The sequence below is a fragment of the Syngnathus floridae genome, chromosome 18, assembly GCF_059516105.1.
Source record: "Syngnathus floridae isolate MCC-2025c chromosome 18, RoL_Sflo_1.0, whole genome shotgun sequence".
In the NCBI taxonomy this organism is placed as follows: domain Eukaryota; kingdom Metazoa; phylum Chordata; class Actinopteri; order Syngnathiformes; family Syngnathidae; genus Syngnathus; species Syngnathus floridae.
In genome coordinates this window covers 4,851,413-4,863,550 of record NC_142430.1, presented here as the reverse complement: position 1 = coordinate 4,863,550, position 12,138 = coordinate 4,851,413, and the positions used below count along the sequence as shown (strand labels likewise).

General features: G+C 41.0%; 1 protein-coding gene and 1 long non-coding RNA gene across 12 annotated transcripts in view; one reads left to right on the top strand and one right to left on the bottom strand.

The window, feature by feature from the left end:
* LOC148382403 (bone morphogenetic protein 4-like) overlaps window positions 1–12,138 on the bottom strand; it is a 120,472-nt gene that overhangs the window by 105,324 nt on the left and 3,010 nt on the right. For 4 of the 8 annotated variants that reach the window (XR_015853870.1, XM_088359059.1, XM_088359057.1 and 1 more), the window contains 3 exons: window positions 11,600–11,666; window positions 10,953–11,071; window positions 10,796–10,885 (listed from right to left, as the gene is read on the bottom strand). The gene's annotated coding sequence lies outside the window, so the exon portion shown is untranslated. Of the gene's footprint in view, window positions 1–10,795; window positions 11,072–11,599; window positions 11,718–12,138 lie in introns of those variants that run through there. The other 4 variants (XM_088359061.1, XM_088359058.1, XM_088359063.1 and 1 more) reach the window with 3 other exon arrangements.
* On the top strand, window positions 133–12,093 carry LOC148382404 (uncharacterized). 4 transcript variants are annotated; one of them, XR_015853878.1, is made up of 4 exons: window positions 133–228; window positions 5,928–6,095; window positions 6,682–7,114; window positions 7,207–12,093. It is a non-coding gene; the product is annotated as an uncharacterized LOC148382404 (long non-coding RNA). The 4 variants fall into 4 exon arrangements; XR_015853879.1 differs by having other exon boundaries at window positions 6,682–10,266; window positions 10,816–12,093; XR_015853877.1 differs by having other exon boundaries at window positions 7,027–12,093.

Below are 12,138 nucleotides of genomic sequence, written 5' to 3'. Positions count from 1 at the left end.
TATGTTAAAAAAATGGGTCATTTGTCAGAATTCCACAGCTGTCAGTAGCTGCGGACAGAATGAGAAAGTGTCGACGGCAGCCGGGTGCTCCACCCAAAGAAAGGGAAGGTGTGGCACGCAGGGTCCACATGGCTCAAGGATTAAAACACCAGACCAGGTCCACATAACATAGACGTGAAGGTGATGTATGACGCTGGTAGCAGGGGCATGTGGGCTTTGCGTTGATCCGTAAGTGCATAGTCATATTCCATGTGTGTGTCTGTTTAGTGTAACAGGGGGCTTGTAAATGTTGTGTGACTGTAGAACTGTGTTGCACAGATGCAGCTAAATGAGGCTTATCCAACAGTCTGGCTTCGAGGTGTGTTTGTGAGAGAAGGGGTGTGTGTCGTCGTCTTAAATGTTTATGCATTTCAATATGGGAAGCAGTTGCACAGACTGGATAGTAAAACCAAAAAGGCCGCTGACCTCAAAGGCCAAATCGTGGTGTGTGATGTGAGGAGGCGGGGTTAAGGTTAGGGTTAGTCAGGATTGAGCTCATGACTTTTTCCACATTTAGAACATTGTTTATGCGGCACTCCCAATTTTGATATGTGTGGACTTATTTGGAAAGTTCCTTTTCAGGACTCTACTCGCGTTTTCCCAGAAATGACCATAATCTGGCCTAAAATTGTAGCAGAACATAAAACGAAATTTACATCCTGACTTCGCAGCAAATTTTGGTCAAAAGTAGTACGTGCCTATAAAAAAAAAAGGCAAATCACTTCCCATGGCAGCCGCCTTGCCCTCTGCACAGCTCTGTTTAGAGAAGGGAATCATTCACTTAGCCTTATCGCTTTTTTCACCCACGCTATCTTAAAGCCATACAAACACACTGATACCGATTATCGGCGTGTTTACACGCCGTACACAATGCAGAGGTGGGAAACACGGCCGGGATTACACCGAAACTGGAAATATAGCCGAGAGGTCCAAAAAAAAGTAAAGCAACATCAGCAAGCAGAAACCATCTTGATTTAATCGTTCTAGCAAACCTCTCTCGATTGGAATACAATTAAATTAGGTTTTAGACATTACCAGACGTGCACGGCTAGTAGAGAACATGTTGCAGGTCCATTAAAATTGGCTTCACGTTGTGGAGAAACAAGCAGAATAGGCCTGAGTAGTTTGTTGAATTATTACGGGTTGAATGAAACAAACCATGTCCCGACTTTTATTCCTTTTCCAGGGTTTTTAACCTAAAAGAGGAAAGGAAGCTACATTTCCTCTTGATAATAGCAGGCTGTAGAATTTTTTAGAAAACACACTATTTGCTTTGGATAATTCTGCAAGGGGAGCTTGAATAATGATCCCGGTTGTGGAAAGCAGGTGAAACAGAGTGTAGGTGGGCGGAAAAAAGTACGTATGTGGATGGGTGAGTGGGAGGAAAACCTTGAGGTGAGATTGTGGCCAAGGGAGAATGAGGACAGAATGAACGGAGGAGGACAGCAAAAGAGTGTTCAAGTGATGATACTTGAGAACGAATAAGCACATTGCAGTTCCTTAATACAATTAGCCAAGAAGCAAGCAGTGCCAATCCAAAGATTCGTTACGCCTTTCCACCAATTTATTCAACCCGGAATCAAATGGAAAAAGTGCTTGATTGAGTTTAGACGGGAATTATTCTTGAGGAAGACTTTTGTCCTAATGTCGGTGCAAGTACATTTGGACGCCGATGCCGCCCGATGAGGAAAGACGATCCACGCCACTTATTCCTCTGAACCTCTCATCTTTCTCTCATCATCCATTTGTTTATACGTCACCTTCCATTAGTCAGACCTTTAAGTCGCATATCAGAATATCTTGATTCCTTATCCTCATCCTTCTTGCCCCTTCAGCATTCTGTACTCAATGTGCCACTCGCCTGAAGGCAAACTTAATTTAGACTTTTAATTCTAGTCAGCCTCTCAAAGTTAGCGTTGAAATACTCTCCTGTCTAAATATTGTGCACATATTCATCCCAAAATGACTCCCCCCAATTCCACTTTCCTCTGCAATCTCTTCTCACACTCATTAATTCTGCTGTGAATTAATTAGCGGAGAGGGTGGAATTTTTCCAAAACAGAAGAAAGGGGGGTAAATAATAGGGGGAGGGGATCTGCATTAATCACCTCGCTATTTCTCAGCAAAAAAAACCAACAACAAAGCATGAGAATCTTAAAAAAAAAAAAAAAAGAAAACTCCAAAAAAAAACACGATAAAGAAAATTGTTTACTTCGCCCTTTCCTCCGCTGCTGAAACCCCACGGGGATGTGATTAGTATAATTTTTTTTTTTTTCTTCCTGCCACTCCTTACACTACTCATTCCACTTTGATGATGATGTGGGAGTTCAGGGAGAAGCACCTTGGCTGGAATATCGCTCAAGCAAAGGAGCAAACTATAGATGAGGGCCGGAAAGGGTGTCTGTGTTTCTTTGAGCATGCTCGCTTACTCCCCGGAGTACTGTCATGACTCATACGTACATGAACTTCAAAAAAAAAAAAAAAAACTCAAGACGAGGCCACATCACCTCACTCACCAAATTACTTGTTTAGCATAAAAAAGCACAATATGAATGCTTGTCAAATTACAACAAAGAATGAACTCTGGTAGTGTTGCCATGGTAACCCAGAGTTCTGATAATGACAGGATGAAACCGATTGGACGAACGCTACAATAATGTCACATTTTTGGACAACGCAACTAATTCAAAACATATTATTCACATCGTAGCATTGAAAATAAGTGGCCAATTCAAATTATACATTTGAAGTTTATTATAGGTTTAAGAGGTGATACTAATCAAAAATAAATATGGCTCGAAGAAGATTTTGGTTTGGGGGGGAGTGAAAATGTTGCCAGTGTATTACAGTAAATGCTTTGGAATAAAAACTGCAGACATGTTACATAACTTCTGAGGAGTGTTCTTTAACTCCTTAGTTTGTTTTTAAAGATGTTATGCCACAGTGGATTCGATATCATAGCTGAGACTTTTTTTTTTTTTTTCAATATGTCAATATAGGCAAACCAAATGTATTATTATAATTGGTGGTCCTGTATTAAAATCTCTGCTTCTTAGAAATTATTCTCCCTGGATCTTGTGCTATGTGTTTATGGTTCCATTCTGTAAAAGCCACATACCTACGTGTTTACGCTTTGGGTAATATCACTTAACTACTACCTGGCACAAGAGAGAAGCTGATATTAGGTGCTACAACTGGAACTGCATTCTTGCTTTCCCTTGCCTATTGTTTTACTCTATTGTCAAACCTCACATAATTTTAAATCTTGTAAAATTGCTTCAAATGATCGCTGTGTTCCGTAATAAGGGGGGGTCCACATATTTGTTTTATATTCACACCAGTTCCAGGGAATCAATGCCAATGGAAAGTCCATTAGACTCAAAAGTGATTGGTGGTTGACTCAAAGTCATGTAATTGGAGGCAATCAATATTGTGAAAATATGTTCATTCCTGCATACGTGGAATAGTTCTGGGTGGTGGTTAGGTTCTGGTATTGGATGTCTGGGGTACATGACATTGCGCAAATTCTTTCAGAGTGGAGAATTTTTTCAACTGCTATGTGGTCGATTAGCCTTAACGTACAAATCAGGATTCAACCAAAATGGCGGCCTACTTTTAGAGCACATATAATTTCCACTGAGTATTTTACTCTGATCTATTTTTGCTACTTATATGTTCATCTCTTTATAATTACTTGTGTGGTCGATTTGTTCTGGTCAGAGATACTTAAGTCACATGACTATTTCACCAATCCAACGTAAACACTGGGGAGTGATATTTGACTCCATTTTAATGATATTGGACCTTTTAGCAATATAGCAAAATTTTCCCCTCAAGACTCGTCTGATATATTGCACACCCAAGCACAGAATGATACGTGCAACCCGAGACTGCAATGTCTGCAGCCACTGCTTGCACGGGATGCATTAAAAATGAAAAATGACAAGAGGCATAACAGCTGTGATGTCATTCACCATTTAAGCCCATTAGTGGTTTTGAGTGTTCCACTCAACAATGTTTAGTTCGTGTTGTGCGGGTGAAAGCATGTTGACATTTTACTATCACTAAAATGAAAGTAGAAGGCTAAGTTGGGTCATGGGAGCTCTTTCGATGAGGAAATGCGTCAAAAAGTAAATGTGTCATAAAGGTTCCACGACTAGTACCGTATTTTCCGCACTATAAGGCGCACCGGATTATAAGGCGCACCTTCAATGAATGGCCCGTTTTAAAACTTTGTCCATATATAAAGCGCACCGGATTATAAAGCGCATAGAATAAATAACTCAAGGTTGCTCAAACGTTAATGCAATCACAATATAGTAACGCTCGAAATAATGAAAACAATATAGTATCAATAACTCAACGTTGCTCAAATGTTAATATCACACAACACACAAAATAAACACGTAAAGCTTACTTTAATAAATTAGTCCTCATCCACGAATCCATATTGGTCCATATATAAGGCACACCGGATTATAAAGCGCTTTTGAGAAAATTGGAGGTTTTTAGGTGCGCCTTACAGTTCGGAAAATACGGTATATACTTTGTGCTACATTCCTAATGCAAACTACACATTTATTTTTCCTTCCAAATCAGTCCTTTGGAGTGGAATGTTCTCAGGCAGGAACTGTCAGATGCTCAGGGCATTCTGAGCAAGTTTGTTGTCACAAGGAAGCCTGCCACAACTCTAGCATCTGCAACAAATCCCTAGTGTGGGCCAAAACCCCCAACCACAACAATTCAAAAACAAACCTCGAATTGGGCTAGCAACATGTTGCATGTTTGGATTTCCCTCCAAAATATGCTCATTTATTCCCTCCCATGGGTAAAACACGGATCCAAAAACCATCTGTAAGTTAGATAACAGCGCTATTAAAAAGGACCCCACCTTGCCGATCCCAAACTTTGCTTTCCACACTCGGGCCAAACATCTATGCATGTGTGGCCTCTTTTGGGAGCTTCCAAAGAAAATCCACAGCAACAAAGACAAATAAAAACCACACAACAAACTTGACTGCAAGCACAAAACCGCAGGGATTTTCATAACTTGGCAGAAGCATCTGATCACTTCTGTCGGACCTGGAGCTTGTCAGCACCTAGCCGGTAATTCCAGCCTAAATTCCACATTGCTACTCCTACCGACAGAAGTTTTCCTAACAACCCTTAATGTTTAGGAAACTATCATAGCTGAATATTTGGGGGCACAATAAGATGTGAACTTTTTTCTAATTTTGTTGACCTTTCGAGTGTGCCTATTTGAACTATTTCTAAAACGATTCAAAACTTTGAGAATTGAGGTCATCCACTTCTTCTCCATGGCAGTCCCAGTGATGCTAAACTCTTCCACATTGGTGGTACTCGATTCACGTTGGTCCTAATTACGTTCGCTACGTCGCAGCCCGCTCTGACCGCAGCACCAAAGGTTTACAGTGCTCTCATTATACACTTGGGCTTATACTCTAAACCAGGAAACAAGGAGCCAATAAGCAGCTGCTCCAAAACCACACTACTTCCTTACCGTATGTTTAAAAAGTTCCCTTTCTTTGTTACCCTACTGTAATGATTGTCAAACAATTGAAGGAATGTTTGTCGATCGTTTGCTGACCTATGCAGAAGTAGAATTAGCAAAACGTACACACTAGACAAACCGCAGTTTCCACGGCACATCTCATCACTCTAGTGCCGCTGATAAAGAACAAATAGAAATATCAAAACTCTGAAGAAGATTTTCTCAGTGCAGAGCGCCAAGGAGCCAAAGCCTTGCATTAGTCGAATTAGAGGGTATTTGAGAGCAGCTCAGCCTAAGCCAAGACTATTGGGCATACTGCTGAGGATTAGAACATGGCCTGCAGCCTCAGGCAGTGCTTTTTTTTTTTTTTTTCCAGGCCATTTCTGCAAGAGATCAGACTGGACTGGCTGTGTACCATCGCACTAAGTGCCGCGGAGGAAGGGAGAAGTTCTGAGCCAAGTCCGCTGGTCCATTGGCAACAGAGGCTGGCAGTAGAAAAGATTGAGCTCTATTGGTTGATACATAGCAGGAAGAAAAAGATCAGGTAGGAGAAAATAGAGCTGTGTCTCTCGCTGAGTGTTTTGTTAGAAGGCGAGGATCGAATTGCAGCACTGAGCCCCACCAGCCGCATTTCTTGGAGCGCCCGTCACATTATTCTGCCAGGATCGTGTCAATAGTCGGCAGCAGCGTCTCAGTCCACACACATAAACAGCATAGTGCACAAATATGCGACAAAACAGACTGGCGTAACCTCATTTGTGAATGTTGACGCTAAAAACAATGTTTTGGCAAGGGAATACACAATCTATACTTTTGGTTCTTTGGGATTGGACACAAAGTCATAATTTAATATTACACATTTGGGATTGATGATTCATTTTAAATTCAATTCCAAATGTATACTCAATTTGTTACTGTTGTTTATGGACGTATGATTTCCATGTTTATATCTTATTTTCGATTTCATGCATCTGATTCCAACTTCCTAGCAGATCCCATTCCAGTAAATCACTGTTTGTCTTCATGTGATATCATAACTCTCTGTCATAATCTGTTCTCAACTCATTTCAATTTTTGTCCTATTCAGTGCTTATTGTAAACTGGAGTCACATCCGTATCCCTTTTCCAAGGTTTCAGCCTTAATCCGGGTCTTACTTCCAGCTCTTGTGCCAAACCTCAAGATGATCCAAACCCCAGGGAGAAATGGGGTCGAATGTTTACGTGCATCTGGATTTAATCAAGGACGTTTGTCATTGGGAATTTAACCAACAACAAAAAAGTTGACTAGGATTCCAAATGGGAACAAAGAGAAGAAACTGAAATTCCACAGTGGACACCAAATAAATAATGTCAAGTTATAATCCCAATAAACCTGATTAAGAAAATATTTCATATCTAACTGCAAAATTTGACCTCAGCAGTTCAGCGGTGAGGTCTAAATTTGCAGAATAGACCTGAATTCCGTATTTTCGCAGATGCGTGAAAACACAGCTGACTTCATTTGTGCCCACTAGTCCATAACATGGCATAAGAAGAAACTGATTTCTTCTAATCCTGCGGCAGGTCAAGGTTCATTTATATCCACGAATTCCAAATTATTCATCAACTTAACCGCATTCCATTTGATTTTCCTGCATTTATTTATCCGCACACAGAATTCCATCCGGAAACGGGCCACTGATGCCCGACTGCTTTCTGATCCGCTGGTGGTAACACTAGTCAGCTGACATTTCTGCAGAGCAACCTAAAGCCCACTTCCTGTTCCAGTCCACATACACAAGCACCTCTATGTAAACTGTCCACAACAGACAACTCTGGAAAAAGAAAAAAAAAAAAAAGGAAGCTTCTGCTCAAATCTCATCCAAGCTAACCACAAGAACTTTCCCTTTCCTATATGATACATTTTCCCTTGCTATCATATGCACAATTATAAATTTGTTTGCATGTGTAGAATTGCGTCACCTCTGAGTTGACCTCTAGAATAATTGCACTAAGTCAGAACAAGTTTGACTTGTTAGAGAAAATGCAGTAAAGTTATGGAAAAGCTTGTACATGGTGTGTAGGGGAACGACTTGTGTGTTATGTATTTAAATATATGTGTGTATGTGAGGCTCACGTGTGTGTTAAAAGCATGTGTGAGTGTGTGCGTAGGCGTTCGGTACGCCTGCCAGTCTGGGGTTCTCCTGGCAGCTTCGGCTTCCCACTGCAGCATCAGAAGTGACGAGGTGCGAGGGCGTACACACACACACACACACACACACACACACACACACACACACATGCATACACACACTCTAAGGGTTTTCCTCAACCTTATGCCAAAGTAGGGAGAGGAAAAGACCAGTGTGAGGTGCTGGGAAATAAGCAGTTGCCTTAAAAGAGTGAGGGCTTTTTCCACTGGCACCTTCCCACATCCAGCAAATACACAAGTGACAAGTGACCCCGGCATGGCGTGACTTTTACCAGCACACAAACATAATTTTTTTTTTCTAAATCAAATCCAAATGCACTAATATACAAAATGACTCACACAGAATTGAGTTTTCAGATTACTAATATGGAGCCATAGTAAATCAGCGCATGGTGCTTAATTTCAACTGTGAATTTTTTTTTTTAAGTTCCCGTGGGAATATTTGAGTTCTCAGGGACCATCTACTTCCACGTCTATTACTGCTGCACAGACTTTTTCATTGTCACTACATTTGAAGAGGTCACGGAATAAAGAAGTTCTGTATTGAAATAATATAACAGTCCCCGCGGGCATCGCAGTGGCGTGCGTGGGGTGAGCCAGTGACTCGTGAGGTCCTCCAGAGTGGAGTTATTAGTGTGTGAGATGCAGGCTGGTGGTGGGGGGGTAGTGGTGGCTATGAGTCACGCTGGTTTCCTCCTCCGCTATTAATCTGTCAGGGAAATCTACACACTCATTCGGGTTCAAGTTAATGCGTTAGTAATTAAAATCGGAGGAAGTCAGGCAGGCTCAAAATGCAATATTACGTCCATTAGTCATTGTAGTGTCTTTTTAATATGCTCACCTGCTTCAGTGGCATTTTTTTTTAAATTTATTAAAGGATGAGTTCACAAACGCATGTGACAGCTTCAGTTTAATTCGCCTATAAAAAGGTGGGCGCCGTAATCCATTAGATGGGACATAATAGGCAATGTTTTGAAAAATGCATTAAGTGGCTAACAATGCAAAAAAGTATCGAGTGTCTCATAACATGCTTTTTATTGAAATATATCCCAAGGATAATAGGATACTTAACACAACCGATTTGTTTTGGATATTTGCCTGGTCATGGGAAATTCACCGTGGAGGCGTATTATATAAATTAGCCCTATTGTTATGTAACAGAGGAAGTTGACAGACTTTCAAAAATAAGCAGATAAAATAATATGCGGTTGTTTAATCTTTTTTTTTTTAAAAACTACCATAACAATACTCGCCAGGTCGTACCAGGCTTGAGTAAACCACAAAGGATATTTTAAGTGTAAAACAGGCACTAAAATAAACTGAGGGCAGGATGAGGTGTCTGAGGTGGCGACACCATTTTTTTTTTTTTTGGAGGCTGTTATAGTAAACGCATCATCCTGCTGAGTCTATTTCTGTGTTTTATTTACAGCACACAATGGAACAAATGTTAAACGACAGGAGTCGTCATTCCTTCAAAAACAAGTAAATATAAATCGGGGTCATGGCACCAATTTGTAAGATCTGTCATACTAGCCTTTTTTTTTTTTTTAATGCTTACGATATTATGCTAGCAATAAGGCCTGTTTGTGAGCACATATGTGTGTATGTCATTCCAGTTGCCTCCAGCTGCTCAGATGCAGCTGAGCGAACAGGAAATGTGGCGTTAAGTGGAATTTCACTACACAGTTCTCCGGTAAAAAAAAAAAAAAAAAGGTGCCACACTCAGAAGAAAAAGGGTTAAATGGAACCACATTGTACTCAAAACATGCACGCACACAAACGAGGACCAACACTAAGATAGACTCGACGCGTGATAGCAAACCTGCAGACTTTGAGAGAAAGTCAATTGTTTGCTTTTTTTTTTTTATTTTGGTCCACATTGAAATGAATCAAAAGGTTTGTGCACTCTGACGTCAAACCAATCGACACCGTCTGGCTGCGACACCCCTGCCGAACTTAATAACATATGTCGAGTGGCGTAACCACAAGCAGTTGTGCAACCCCGGTGGATCACATTATGTTTCTATTTTTGCCCCGTATTGGCAGCAGTCACTCGATTACACAATAAAACCTTTATTTTCATTTTGCCTCCACTCACAGATACCACTTTGTGTACACAATGTATATTCACCCCATCTGCCCCCCCCTTCGCTAATTCAGCAAGCTTGACTAGGAAACAATAAGAACGAGGTACTAAAGTGTGTTTTTATCTTAACCAAATTCAAAATTTGCTCCCTACACTTTCTGTATAATAAATGAAAGGATCCATTGACAAACGAATTTGCATCCAACTTGCTGTCCGGAGGAAGTGAATACTTCAAAGGTGGAGAAATAAGAGGAAGACGAAACCATTTGCTGAAGTTTCCAGGATGCTCACTGGGTGATAGCGTTCTCCCTTTTCATCCCCAAGAATAGAGACAATATCTGCTCTGTACCGGCAGGGGGGGCTTTGTTGGTCTTGCCAAAGTATACAGAGATCAGAGAAAGATGAGTCTGCGCTCAGTCGAAAAGAGGAACCTCCATGGTGAGATATGACCTCAAACACCTCCTTGACTCATGTTACCTCCATTGAAATTAAAATGTCACGCTTAACAGATGGGCTTCATTCAAATTAGACGGATATAATAAGAAATATATTCAAGTCTATTTGGTCTTGTTCTATTGCAGGAGTGTCAAACTTACCTTGTATAGAGAGAGTAAAAAGCTAGCAAAATCTCTATTTTTTTTAAAAGTGGAGACAATTTGTAATTTGAGTATTGACCCCATGAAGATGCACAATTTGTCTTTGTGGGCCACGTAAAATGATTAGGTGAGCCATATCTGGCCCCGATCCTTGGGTTTGATACCAGTGCTCTACTGCATCGAATGCTCAGTATTGATTTTTTTGTATTATTAGTAAATTGACTTGGTAATTTACAATTTTTCGGTTTGACTTGGTCACAACATCTGCCCAAAAGGATCAGATTGGAGATTAAAGCAGGTCTCTTTGACAAGTGTCTGGGCTAACCCCATGGATGAGCTCCCCTCAGGAGATATTTGGATTGCTCTATTACCTTCCTGGACACTTCCTCAGGTGCCGTGTTCCGGATGTGTGTCGCAGCGGGAAGGCCTCAGAGCAGAAGAGACTCGTCCTCGCAGCTGGCCTGGAAATGCATAGACAGAAGATACTAGTCCAAAAGACCCAAGCTTGCATCCAGATGCTTTTGCTACTTTGATGGTATTGCTGTCCACTCCTTAGCAACAAGTCATCTGGAAGCTCTCTCTGCCACATCTGTAGATGACTCTCCTCTTCCTCCATGCTCCACTGCCCGAGGGCTCTGCCTCAGGACCTGGCGAGGAACCCCAACACGTAATCTCCACTGGGGTACACTTCACGTCACTACCTTGATACCAGATGCCCAATCGACTTCCTTTTAAAGACAATATCCTGACTGGTTTGTCAGTTTCTGATACTATTCCCAAAGAAACTTCCCTGCGACACGTGCCAACCACAAGTGTACCTTTCATATTTAAAGCCAGAAATACTTGGACCTGGTCGGTAGTTTTCCGATGCCCCCCTCTTGTGTCACATTATGCACAACATGCCAAGTGAAAATGTACATTTTTTTCCCCCCACCTTAAAAGTCTGTTAATTTGGAAAATGTGAATGTATTCCACCTGATTGTTTGGTTGAATAACTTTTACAGTACATATATAGCACCATAAAGCTGGAGACATAGCGTCACTTTCGGCTAGTCCAAAGACTACATTTGGTCAATTGCATATTTTTTTTCCACCTATCGATACAACTTTCTCAGATGCCCCTCCACACACATGTGGTGTTGTTGTTTTGAGAGGAAGAGGGGTTAATTACTTACATTCTTCAATTGGAACCATCTTTCCACTCCCCCCCGCATGACCAGCTGGATGGAACTCCCGAGCAATCTTAAAAGAGAAAGAAGACCAGGAGATATCAAACAGTAGAAAGCAAACAAGGTTAGGAAAGGGAGTCAAGTTGATATATGTGCTTCCTGTGTCTGATATTATCGACCATGAAAAGAGCCTTTCTTAGTAATGAAGGAACATATTGTACATCATAAATCTTATACCGTGGCCTCCAATTGTCATCATTGCAAATAAAACTAATTCCCCACTGATGGTGAGGAAAGCATCTCAAGGATGGCAGGTTTGTTTTTGTGTCCTCAGTAGCCGGTTTGGATGTTGTGTAAAATGGTTGCACCATGAGCTACTTATTCATTTTGACAGAGCTTTGCTGCCATCCTGTGCTTGGACTATGGAATGTTCTTCAAGACTTTTTCTGCAGTAGCCTGACTTGTAAAGCTCATTAAAGTCAATTTGCTTGTGTATAATATTCAGTTGTTAAAAATGCTCATGTGTTCACAAAGTATCCTTTTGA